The following is a 13,098-nucleotide window of genomic DNA, read 5'->3' as shown; positions in this document are numbered from 1 at the left end:
AGCTAGGAGGGACTGAAATAAACACCACAAGTAAGCAGTGCCTGCAGCGGGCAGTCGTCTATGAAAACCACAGCCTCCTCTTTGGTCCTGGGGACGATCATTTCATTCGGAGGCTATTACAGGGACAGCCAGCTGAAAGAGAGGGTGGTGGGTGGCAAGGGTCACACATCAAAGATGCCAAGGAAGGTGGAAAGAATCTGGAGAAAAACTTCCTGGTCTGGGATTTGGTTTTATTTTATTTCACCCAGTTCAAGCAAATAACATTTTTTACTTAGGCTGATGAAAGAATATCACAGCAATGAGGGATAAGCACACTGAAGTAGTAAATAGGGTAAAAGCCTATATGCTGTGTATGTATCTAATTACTGCTGTAAAACTGTTGCCATGCGTTTATTGGCATACCTGGTCTACTCATGCTCCTGTTACGCCAGCTAGTCACATGGGGCTTTTTTAACCTTTTAATCATTATTCATATCATCGGGGCTATTCATTTGGCCAGTTGCCTTTCAGTTGCCACCAGGCTGAGGCTGGCCAGTTACCAAAATATCCCCAAGAGAAAGAGCAACACAGGAAATCAGGAGTTTGTTATTCTGCAGGAATCCAAACCCACAGTTTTCTCTGCTCATTCCTGCCCACCTTCCCTGGCAATTTAGCTCTAATAAGATATCCTTCAGCTGCCTTTGATATCCTTTACTGAGGGGACATATTGTTTAGCCCCAGGAGGGAGTTAAAACACAGAGACTCTTTCTCCTCTGTTACTCGCATTCCAGCACAGTGAAATATCTCACATTTCCCAGTTACAAGTCTTGTGTTTCCCATAAGTGCTTGTCAAGAGGACCATATTTTTTGCCATTCCTCTTGATTGCTATCAAGACTGCTTGCAGCCCTCTCTAAATGAACACAATGAGCTTGTGCAAACTGAAACAGAAGTAAAATTAGTGCTGGAGACTCACAATTCCTCTCAAAAGCTGAGAAGTGCCTGAGTGACAGCTGGTCAGAGACACTTAGCAGCTGATATGTAGCCAACATCCTTGCTTTAAATCAAGAAAACCTTCGTGGAGGTTACATAATTTACACTGGCATAAAACAAGGGGAAGTAAATAGACCCTAGTAACTACAGTACGTTATAATAGCTATGATAGTAGTTTGTAATAAAAAGCTGCCTCTCCTCTGAGGAACAAAATTGCCTTTGCAACCTTTAATTAAGCTGGGTTCTGAACGCTTTGTGGGCTAATTTTCTGCATAGTCCCCAATTTACAACATGGAAACCGAGGCATGTATATGTGAAGTAACTTGTCCAAGTGTTACAGAGGAAGTCAAAGACAAAGCCAAGAACGGAAACAAAACAGACCATAATACAAATGTGCACAATTCCCACTAGAATCTGAAAGCCCATTTATTCAAGCCTAAATTTGACCCTTACTTAATTGACTTAAGTCCCGTGCCTTAAATACAAAAATACCCTTTGTCTAGCAGTAATGTAAAAATCAACCCATTATTGGAAAGATGGATGTATTCATTAGGCAATTGATACAGTATTGAGTACTTTTGATACTGTATTGAGTATCTTAGCACGCTCCTTTGTTGTATCTTAGCACGCTCCCACAACATTCTCCTCAAGAAACTGGCTGCTCGGGGCTTGGACTGGCGTACGCTTCGCTGGGTTAGAAACTGGCTGGATAGCCGGGCCCAGAGAGTTGTGGTGAATGGAGTCAAATCTGGTTGGAGGCCGGTCACTAGTGGTGTCCCCCAGGGCTCGGTACTGGGGCCGGTCCTCTTTAATATCTTTATCGATGATCCGGATGAGGGCGTCCAGTGCACCCTCAGTAAGTTTGCAGATGACACCAAGCTAAGTGCGTGTGTTGATCTGCTCGAGGGCAGGAAGGCTCTGCAGGAGGATCTGGATAGGCTGGAGCGATGGGCTGAGGTCAACTGTATGAAGTTCAACAAGGCCAAGTGCCGGGTCCTGCACCTGGGGCGCAACAACACCAAGCAGAGCTACAGGCTGGGAGATGAGTGGCTGGAAAGCTGCCTGGCCGAGAGGGACCAGGGAGTATTGGTTGATAGTCGGCTGAATATGAGCCAGCAGTGTGCCCAGGTGGCCAAGAAGGCCAACAGCATCCTGGCCTGGCTCTCTACAGTTACCTTAAAGGAGGCTGTAAAGAGGTGGGGGTTGGCCTGTTCTCCTACGTGCCTGGTGACAGGACGAGGGGGAATGGGTGAAAGTTGCGACAGGGGAGTTTTAGGTTGGATGTTAGGAAGTACTTCTTTACCGAAAGGGTTATTAAGCATTGGAATGGGCTGCCCAGGGAGGTGGTGGAGTCACCATCCCTGGAGGTCTTTAAAAGACGTTTAGATGTAGAGCTTAGTGATATGGTTTAGTGGAGTACTTAGTGTTAGGTCGGAGGTTGGACTCGATGATCTTGAGGTCTCTTCCAACCTAGAAATCTGTGATACTGTGATAATTATGTTTATATACATCCTCTACTAATAGTTTTAGAGAAGTGTCGTAAAGATGGAACAGTGTGAGGAGGAGACAGAGTTCTTAATTAAAGTCACAGCTATTACTGATCAGTTATCATTGCAAACACACTTAAAATCAGATTTTTTAAAGCAAATAAATGATAATAAGGACCAGTCTTTGAGGACCATCTACAGACAATACACAGAACTATATACACCATAGATAATATAAGCCAGCACCAAAGTAGTTTGCAATTCTTGCTACAAAAGGCACTCTACAGTCAGCATGCCCAAGAAAAGTTCCTTAAGATATGAAGCCTTTTCAGCATACTTTTCAAGTTGACATACATGGGGTTAATTTAAGTAGTGAAACAGATGACCAAACAGAAATGTTCTTGCTGGAAATAATCTTACCCCCTTGTTCCAGAACTTAAAACCAAGCAACCAAACTGTTAGCAAAAACAGTCCAGAAAATAAAGAGGGACATAGTAAGAATGATGGTTTCTGATTTTTCTTGGGACCCAAACAGCATAGGACTTATAAACTGACTTGACAATAAGGTATACATCTTCCAGCTTAGGCAATAGCCCATTGAGAAGCCAGATGGGATTTCAAAGATGCTAGTACCTTGTGCATATAGATACAGGCAAGCGTCTCAGAGAATTATATCTGTGGTTGTAAGTACAGTCAGAGTGCACTGCAGAACTGTAAACTTGTATATAATCTTTATCAAAGAGGTAGCTAGCTCTCTTGCCGTCTTTCTCAACTATTGATGAAAACAGTACTGGTACTCTTACGTAGCAGTTGATTTGTCCCTGCCCAATTTTGACATCAAAGCTCCACAGACTACCCTTGCAGCATGGCCCCAAGGTTGGCAGGTTGAGATTTTTAACTTTGTTGTTTACTAATGATGGAGATACAGATATTGCCATCTTAACATTTCAAGCAAGTTTTTCAATGTGATTTCCTAGCATTTGGAGAATTTCTACTGTGTTTAGCTAGTGAACTACAAAATCTAACCACAGTCCTACACCAAACAGCTTCAAAAAATCATTGCAAAGAGGAAAATCCACATTTAAAATTGGGCTGTTGTGTTTTACTGCATATTGGTTTCATATCCTCAGTGGAGATGTTGAGAGACATCTCCTAAATCACGAGGTTATTTCCAGACATATTCCTGGAAACAGGAAGGTTGCAGCATACTTCCCATCACACCATCAGTCTCATGCAGCTGGTTCCACTGAAGTGGGATGCAGAGCCCTGTCATCCTATGATACTATGCTAGCCTATGGATGATCTCACACACCGAAAGCCTGCCTGCATTATAACTAAGTTCCATTGGAACCGCTCTTCAGGCCCTCACACAATTTCCATGTGCCAGAAAACAAGTTAAAGGTCTGACATTCATTGCACTCAGAAGAAAAGCCACACCAGGGTCTGTAATTAGAGGGAAAATTGTGTCAATTGACACAGCACAATCGCTCATACAGTTGGTTGCACACTCTCCATCCTTAGCAGAGTGTCAGGCCATCCCTCAAGACACACAACAAAAGCTATGTAACGTTGTATGGCAAAGAGTGACAAAAGTGAATCACAGATTGCTGAGAGGGTACCTTATCAATGTTTACAAATATCTAAGTGTAGGAGACAGTGGGATTTGGCCAACCTCTTTCCAGTGGTTTGTGGGGACAGGACAAGGGGCAATGGCCACAAAATGGAGCACAGGAAGTTCCGCACCAACATGCGAAAGAACTTCTGCATGGTGAGGGTGACGGAGCACTGGGACAGGCTGCCCAGGGAGGCTGTGGAGTCTCCTCTGGAGATATTCAAGGCCCGTCTGGACGCCTACCTGGGAAGCCTGCTCTAGGGAACCTGCTTTGGCAGGGGGGTTAGACCCAATGATCTCCTGAGGTCCCTTCCAACCCCTACAATTCTGTGATTCTGTGAAATCAAATAGTACCAGTGAGACTAAAGGTTGAGAATATAAAACGCTTGAATAATATATGTGAGCCTTCAATGTTATTGCTCAGTTGTCACATTCTAAAGACCACAAAATATTTTTGAAATGTGCTGTAGTCCTGCAAGCAACAGTGGCAACTCCTTGCACCCAAGTATTTCATTTGAACTAGAGTGATGTTTAAGTCTATTAAAAAAGAAATTGTCTTCTCATTCCATTCCATGTCCATTCTTTACTGGAATGGAATTTTGTTTTAAAGTATTTGCAAATTTAGCTAGGTTTGAGAAAGAAAAAACAAAAACAACAACAACAAAAAAACCACACACACACACAAAGAAACACAAAACACCACACAAACCAGTATGTGAGATGTATAAAACCACAAATTTTCAGATTCCTTGAGGCTTGTTTATTTCCAAGTTAAGAAACCAAACATTTGATGATTACCAGAAAGAGGGCAATGTGCTTTTGTGCTGATTATATCAAATACAGTCTTCCATTGTGTGAAGAACAATTTTCTGTCAAGACATCGTTTTTACTGAGTTTTGGGTAGTAACAGACTTCTACTATTAAATACAGTCCTGTTTATCACCATCAACCCTGTGGCAGACTGAAAACCTCTTCCACTGGGATCAATAGCTTTCTGTGAAGCCAGCAAACTTACTTTCACAGGTATCTCACAAAAGCATATGATACAGAAACACAGAGATTTGTTTCATCCTGAAAAAATCCCAACCTCTGCAATTCAAAATGTAATTGCTGAAGTAAATATCCTAGAAAATTCTTGGCTTGCTACATTTCAGCTTTTATTATAAACATTTCAGAATAAAGTTTGCTTACATTCAAGTAGTTTTGAAATTAATGGGAGGAGCACATGACTTATTTAGTAGAGTATACTGGAAAATGACAAAGCAGTCCATGGGGAACTTGGTGCCCAGATGTCAGGTTATTTGTTGTGCATTGGTTGTCACATGGGCAGTACTGGGATTTTTGTATTGCTGTTGTTCATTGTTATCAATATAATTCCATTATCACTTGTACTTTGTTCTTAGCTCCCTAGCCAACAACTAGATGCTATTGGCAAACATAGAAGAAAAAAAAGTGACACGATTGTGTTTTTTATGCACTTTGAAGTTTTAAAAGCTGTACAAGAGGCAGGAGTTCAGCTGATAAGCATCGTTTAGAGTAGACCCAGCTGTAAACAAAGCTTATTTGTATTTTTGAATCAGATTTTGAGAGGTAATTTGGACTTTGAACTAAAGACAGATGATCACATCCACAGAAGCAAAGCTGCACATTCTGACGAGTAAAACTTGTGAGCCAACATGACCTTAAAAAACCCAGCACTTCAGATGATACATGTTATATTCCTTTAAAAAAAATCATATTAGTATTAGAAGTTAATGCATTGCAGAATAAACAAAAGAATAATTTAAAGTCCATGAAAAGTTTGTAAAAACATTTGACTATTGCTGTTGTGGGTTTTGCAGAAAGTGTGTAAAGAACAGAAAGTTTCAAGCAACCCATGTGTTCAGATAATAAGTGAAATCTTGCAACAGAATCTGTTTAAGCACTTGGTTCTCAGACAGATTACAGCTTGTTTACCACTCTATTGAGTGTTGATGAATGTAGAAGGTAGGAAGGCTGAGTTCAGAAAACACCATTTTGTTGGCCATTTTTTACAGTGTGTATTTCAGAAGCATTGTGCCAAAACCCAATGCACCAGCTATAGTGTTGTACCAGTATCCTGGAGTATCACAGCATATCCTCCTGGATGCCACAGTGCATGTGCTAACTGAATTGTAAATGAGGAAGACATGTTAATGAAAAAAAAATATGTCTGCTTCAAATGGTTTTTCATCATGTCTAGTCCTGCAATGTTTGCAGACCCTCTTCAGGCTGGCTGGACACTTGGCAAGTAGCCTTCATTCTGCTACGCAGCTTCCTCACAAACACCCTCTGCAGAAAAGTTTTGTCAGTTATTCCTAAATTTACTCATTCTTCTTGAGCTGGAAGAGCAAGGTGAGGGATAAAATAGTGAGACTCCCATTGCTCATTCTATGTTGTAGAAGCTTGTTGTCTGTAACACTCTGCTTTCTGGCATCAGCAAATAAAAGAATAATTCATTCTTTGTTTCTGCTATTATTTTTTACCTCACAAGGATGCAGCAGCTCCTCTCAGGATACCATGGATCATCTGAAGCATCATGCCCACAGATTCCATCAGAGCACCTCCATGAAGGCTGCCAGGAGCCATCCCCCCGGGATTCAGCTGCTTCTCTTGTTCCAGGATCTGAATTGCCTCTCTCAGACACTCCGGGGTAGAAGAGTTAAATATCAGCTTTCAGTGCTGCTTTTCAAAGGCAGCCACATCATTACTCATTTTAAGGCAAACAAATTCTGCACTGCACAGGAGAATGAGCTAGGTGTTTCATGTACTGTCTATAAATTGGCAGGTTCGTCTGTGTTCTCTGCTTTCTTTGTTTCCTAGGGATAAAGTTCAACAAGCCTAATTTATTGTTATACACACTAATGGCAAAATCAGTTTCCAACACATAAGTCACATAATGGCCTTATCACTCCCCACATATATTGCATAATGGCTTTATCACTCCCATCTATCTATTTCAGCAGTATTTGACATGGTCTTCCTTCTCTTGAAGACGAGGAAGATGTGACAAGATATAATTTGAATAAAATTCTGTTCCACTGGTCTTATGTTTGCAGATCTACCTTTTCATCCTCTTCCCTCAGATTTCTATTTTATTTCTTTTTTTTTCCTCTCACTTCTTGCTCTAAGTTCTCTCTTTAATGATTTTTTGCAAAATTCTGCTTTCGTGCAATCTTCCTCCACCAAGATAGCTCAACAGGGTCCTCTCTTCTTTTATCAGGAAGAAGCCAAAGAAAGAGAGTGAAGGCTTATATCTAATAGCCAATTAAAACAGTAAGCAGTTTAAATGGTTTGTAGATCCTTTTCGTAGTTCATCCAGACCAGCACTATGACCTGGCACAAAAGAAGAGCTTCTGCAGACACCATTACTGGTGGTATAAATGATCTCATCTCCTCTGACATAGGAAACACAACAGCTAGCGGTCAAGGTGGCTGGGACTAAGGAATGTACTGTACTTTTTTAGACAGAAGAAGACCAAATGACCACAGAGCCACTGCTGCTAGCTGGGGAGAGAACACCTTTTCATATGGTTGTTCACTAACTAGGGAATGTACCATTTTAATGTGCATTTCTTTTAAGAGAGCAAAAATATCCCTGTGCCTTGTGACACTTTATAAGTGAGTGATACAAACTAGGTGGCTCATGGCCTGAAATCTCTGCCTTGTTCCAAGACATCCAGCTCTGTTTGAGATGCTTTTCTTCTGCAAAGTACAGAAAGACCATCAGAGCAAATACCCTGCTGCCTTCTTCAGGTAGGACCATGCTTCCACCAGGAGAAAACAATAGGATTCTTGATTTATGTCATGCAAGAGAGAATGAGAGCAGATTTAAACATATTATAATATAAAAACTTCTCTGTTTTCTGAAATTTAAGAAGCAATGCTTGTGAGGTCTGGATCACGGGGAAAATATGGTGCTGACATAAGATGCGGTAAAAGCATCTCTTCAGGCCCTGAGTTTTTCATGTGGAAAATTCACTGTGGCAAAGTAGTGTTTCAGTCTCTCAATTGACCGATTGTTGTAGTATTTGTCGTTGTGGTGCTTATTTGTTTTGCTAAAGGAAATGCTTTAGCAGGGAGCGCGCACACAGTCTGGCATAAAATGGAGAGTGCCCACATTCCTGACAATAACAGTTTACTTAGCTGTGTAGGGCAGGCTGTTTTCAGCTGGAAGTTCAGAGCACCCACTTTTTCCTGAAAAAGAGGAAATATAATAATACCATGGAGAATCATGGACTTCAGCTGCTTGATTTCACCACCAGATCTAAATTCCTCCAAAACAAAATACCTCAAAACATCCAGCCGGCAACAAGGTGTGCATTTATGCACTACTGTGGCAGTCTGTGGATCATTTTTTCAAGGTAATGTTGAGCCGGCTCATTATTTCAAAACCAGGCACAGCAGCCTTAGGTATCCACTGGTCTTCAGGCTATTACTATGGCATAAACATTTTATCCTAAAACTCTGCTTTACATTGCATAAGACATTAATATTCCATGAATTAAAAGCCTGAGAGATCAGCTGAGGATATCTGCAGGGCTATGAGAGGCAGAAGGCTGGGAGGGCTCAGCTGGGAGAGGTGAGAAGATATGACTTAGGTTTATACAACCAGAAAGGCAATGGAGAAGGTGAGGAAGAAGACGTTCACCCAAATTCTCCACTAGTAGAACAGGGCTCGGTCTAAAACAGGTAAAAGCAACTTTACAGAGCAGGCAGTGCACTTCTGAAACATGCTGCCATGAGAGCCATGGTGAGGAGTCAGAGCAAACCTCCAGGTTAAAAAGAGGATTAGACAAAACAGAGCAAAACAGGTTTAAAAAAGCCACCCCTGAGATTGGGGAGGGTTGTACCCTTCTGTACAGATTGGGGTGATTGTATCCCCAGTCCAACAGCTATTGTTTTACGCAAACTAATCTCCCTGGGTTGCCTTCTTCTACACAGCAAGTCATGGGGGATCCTGTCGTTCCCCAGGGACTCTCCAGTGAGCTCAAGGGGGCTGGCTCTCTAAAGGCTGAAATTAGCTTGAGCTTCAACTTCTCCCCTGATAAAGATTAACTTAATAAGCCCACGATAAATGTAATTATATATATATATTACATATATATATAAGATCATAAAACGAACAAAGCAACCAACCCTCTGAAATTTTTAAATAAAAACTGTGAAAAACTCTAAAGAGTCAGAGCCAATTTTTCCTCCCATAAGTGCTGGCCGTCCACTGACACAATGCCGGAGTTCAGTCACAGAGGCTCAGCTACATCTTTGTCCCTCAGTAGCAACAGGACTTGAGAAAATTGCACTACTACAGCAAAAATGTCCAGAACCTTCAGCCAGATTCTGCACACTTTTGACTGCTGGGAAACATCGTTGTTAGTCTTGTTTCTGTTGGTGAATGAGAATGAAGTGGACCATATTTTTTACATCAGTTTCAGGAATAAGATTATAGCTTTTGACTTGGAAATTACTTTCAATATTCATTTTGATCTGTTTCTTTGCCTTTATCAGGGCTAACTGCTTCAGCAATCAGTCATTGTTTTCCCCACTAAGCACAGACCACAAATTACTTTGGTATAGTGCCTTTCAGTTATCTTTATTCACAGAAACCCCAAATTCTTTGATGAATGGTAATATATGTGTCAGCTGTCTGTAAGGATGAAAGATAAACTCTTACTGGAAAGTGCACCATACATAATTATGACTCAGCCCGAAAAACAATAACATTTGCCTTGGTGTTTTGATCTGTCAGCTCCACAGTGTAATGTTAACCAGTCTTGATAATCCTGGGCAATAACACGGACTGCCCCATTTCAAGTTTTCTTTGCAGCATTCTTTGCACAAGAACTATTAAATTCATTGGCAGGTTCCGCTATAAAAATTACCTCTCTTCTGGATGAACTTTTGGGTCTCTGTGCCTTACCTGGCCTCTAGTTATCATGATTATCCCTGAGAGAGGAAACCCATTTCTAGCCTCAGAGTACCCCTGGCTGCAAAGCATGGAAAGGGTACATAAGTAACTATATGTACCCATAATACGATATACTCATATATAAAAAAGATATCCATAACACAATAACGTATAGCAGTGATCTATGGAGGTAACCTCTCTTTCCCACCCCTTACCCACTCCACATGATTGTAGACTCCTTCCTACTGGTGGGTACTATTAGATAGAAAAGTCTGATAGAAAATAGTTCTGCTGATGTGGCACTGTCCTGTCTGCTGGTCCGACAAGAGACCAAATGTTCATCCTCTCCCTCTGCTGAACCAAGTGTTTGGGGTCTCCCTTCCTTCTTAGGAAAGATTTTTCATACGAAAAGGCACTTTTTTATTTACTTCAGTCTTATTCTTACCAAGCTGTAGTGTGAAAAGTAGCCTATTGACTTTCTGCTTCATGCCGTACTGCGAATCCAAGATTAGCATGGGTCACTTGCTAATGCTGGGATTTATTGATATAATGAATTTCATTAAGGTAGAATTCCAAGAAGTCTGCCTCACAGGTTAAGAGGAAGTGGAGGAAGAAATAGCAAATGAAACAAAAAAACATTCTCTTGACTACCGTAGGTATAAACTGAAATCTTCATTGAAGCTAGTCAGAAAAAGTAATCCGGAAAGGAACTAAAAGTGAAATTAGTCATCAGCCAGGTAAAGCTTTCTGCACTAAGTGCTCTTTGTATGTTCCAACAATGTACACAGTTAGTTTAAAATAATGGTCACCAGAAACCAAGACAAATATGACTGATGCTGACTTTTTATAAGTGTAAATGAAACAACAAAAATAAAGAAACCCTCAAGGATAAACACATCTGTTTTCCAGTAGCCACCTCTTGTTCTACAGCAACCTTTTCTTCTTCTGTTCCCTTACCTTTCTTTAACTGAACTTTTAAAAACCTAAAAGGACCAATATTAGCATATTCATCAGCCTGATCATTCATCTTGCCTGGAGCAACTCCTAGGGTCATGTAAACAGTTTGCTGTTTCAGACAGCTTGTTCCCAGAATATGCTTCTTGACAACAGGAAACTCAATTAACAATTGCATGTAGGCTGTGGACACGTACCTTTTCAGGATGTAGCTGCACCAGTTGAAGAGGTTACTGAAGTGGCACCTCGTCCGTATGCACTCGTCACCTTCTCTCTGTGGCCTCTAACCAACATCCACTAAAAAGAGATGAGTCAATTTTAAGAATTTGAAGAATGGCCACTGTTACAGCAGCTTATTTTGACTGAAACAAGTTCTGGAATGTCACATGAGGAGCCTGGCCAGCAGATCAGAGACGGTGATAATTTCCAGCATTAGAGGGAGGAGTAGGCTGGTGCACTTACCTTCTCGTCGGCACAGCCGCAGCTGGAAAAGAGCATGCATCTGTAGACTTGCACAAATGCCAGCTTCAAGAAAGATGAGAAACCCAGAACAAACACTGTATAGGCATGTCAATGTACATACAGCATGAAGTAAAACATCTTGGCCTTGTAGTGAAGTTACTCCACTCGAGACAGTGGGACCTCTGTCATTTATGTCTGTGACAGAAGACTTTCTGAGTTCTCCGGCTGATTTGAGCTGTGTTAAATGAAAGGACAGTTTATCACACATCATAAGATGAGTATCAACTTGCTAAACCACATAATTAGATCATGTGTCTGAGCCCTAAATTCTTACTTATGCACCTAAAGAAATAGATTGAATTTCATGAGCATTGGGAATGCAGGCATCTCCTGTTGACTTAGTCATTCCAAAGGCAACTGTAAGGTACCCAGATTTGGGGAAAATAAAACCATTTATATCTTTGCATGAAGGCCAAGGAACCTATTTCTAAGTACACTTGTGTCAATCTTTCAGTCTGTGCAATTGAATGCAAGGAAATAAAACCCATTTGGAAATGTAAACTTTAAATATTGCCTCACTTATTTTAAAATACTACAAAAAATGTAAGAATAATTTAAAAGACTAGATTTTACAGCAGCACAGTTACAGTGCTCTGGATGACTGTGGCAAGATCTTGGCCTCATGAAGTCATGGTTAAATTTCTTCTAACTACATAAAATTTTTCTTCAAAACAGAAAACTGTTATTCCTGCCACATGGAAATCAGTCTTTCATTTCTAAAGCTAAAAGGTGTGTCAATCACTTCATCAGCAGTCATCTTTCAGATACATGTAAGAAGATCTTTGAACCTTTACTTTTATTCACAAAAGAAACTCCTTAAAGTAGCCAACAACCATCTTTGAATAATGCAAGAACATTTGGCCTCTTCATTAATTTTACTAGATATTTCACAGCGTATTTAGAGATGGACCTACCCCACTTTCATGGATAGAAAGCTTTAAGGTGGTTTTGTACTTTCCGCTCAGAAGATTCATGAGACTGAGGATGAGAAATTACTCTTACAATTTGATTGCTTCTAGCTTTTTATGTACTTGGAGACCCAACTGTGTTTAGCCATACCAGTCACCTTGTCCAAGTTCATTGTGCTACTGGTGCTGCAGCCACAACATGGCTGTGGACTGCAGTGCAGTGAGTACAATGCAACCAATACACACTTCAGTGCCGAGGAGATGCTTATCTTTCAAGGAACAAAAAGGAGCAGAGACTGGAAATCATGAGGATGAAGCTCTAAACAGCAGAAGATGATCGCAAGGTAAGGAAGCTCTCTGCATTTACCTGCACACACTTGGTCTTTTCCATTACATCAAAACTATCTACAATATCCCATAACACACTGATTTTTAACAGGTGAAAGTTGTAGACACTGCAGTATCTCACTTTCCAGCCCTCCTTTCCTAATCTCCTTCCCATATGTTCGGGATGTCAGTGGTACAGAAACAGATCCTCTGTGCACAGAGTTTATGAACCAAGATACTGAGTGTAATAGGAGGGAGAGGCAGCTGGGAACCACTATTATTGTATGAGGAACCTGGCCGTGTATTTGGTAGCATTCTCCCACTGCTAGAAAAGCCTGTATTGTTACAAGAATAGGAGGACGGTGGCCTGATTTCCTCCCTACCAAGTGTCT

The 13,098-nt window shown here is 41.0% G+C and overlaps 1 long non-coding RNA gene across 4 annotated transcripts in view; it reads right to left on the bottom strand.

Annotated features, from left to right (window-relative positions):
• Nucleotides 1-11,622, bottom strand: part of LOC106032438 (uncharacterized) — a 60,448-nt gene extending 48,826 nt beyond the window's left edge. For 2 of the 4 annotated variants that reach the window (XR_010830382.1, XR_010830381.1), the window contains exons 1-3: nt 11,412-11,622; nt 11,147-11,246; nt 6,574-8,284 (exon numbers count right to left, since the gene is read on the bottom strand). This is a non-coding gene — a long non-coding RNA (uncharacterized lncRNA). The remainder of the gene's footprint in view (nt 1-6,573; nt 8,285-11,146; nt 11,247-11,411) is intronic. The other 2 variants (XR_010830380.1, XR_010830383.1) reach the window with 1 other exon arrangement.
• Nucleotides 11,623-13,098: the final 1,476 nt, after the last annotated feature.

Source organism: Anser cygnoides, chromosome 3, assembly GCF_040182565.1.
Source record: "Anser cygnoides isolate HZ-2024a breed goose chromosome 3, Taihu_goose_T2T_genome, whole genome shotgun sequence".
In the NCBI taxonomy this organism is placed as follows: Eukaryota; Metazoa; Chordata; class Aves; order Anseriformes; family Anatidae; genus Anser; species Anser cygnoides.
The sequence above is the reverse complement of the archived record's forward strand: the minus strand, read 5'-3'. Positions and strand labels throughout refer to the sequence as shown.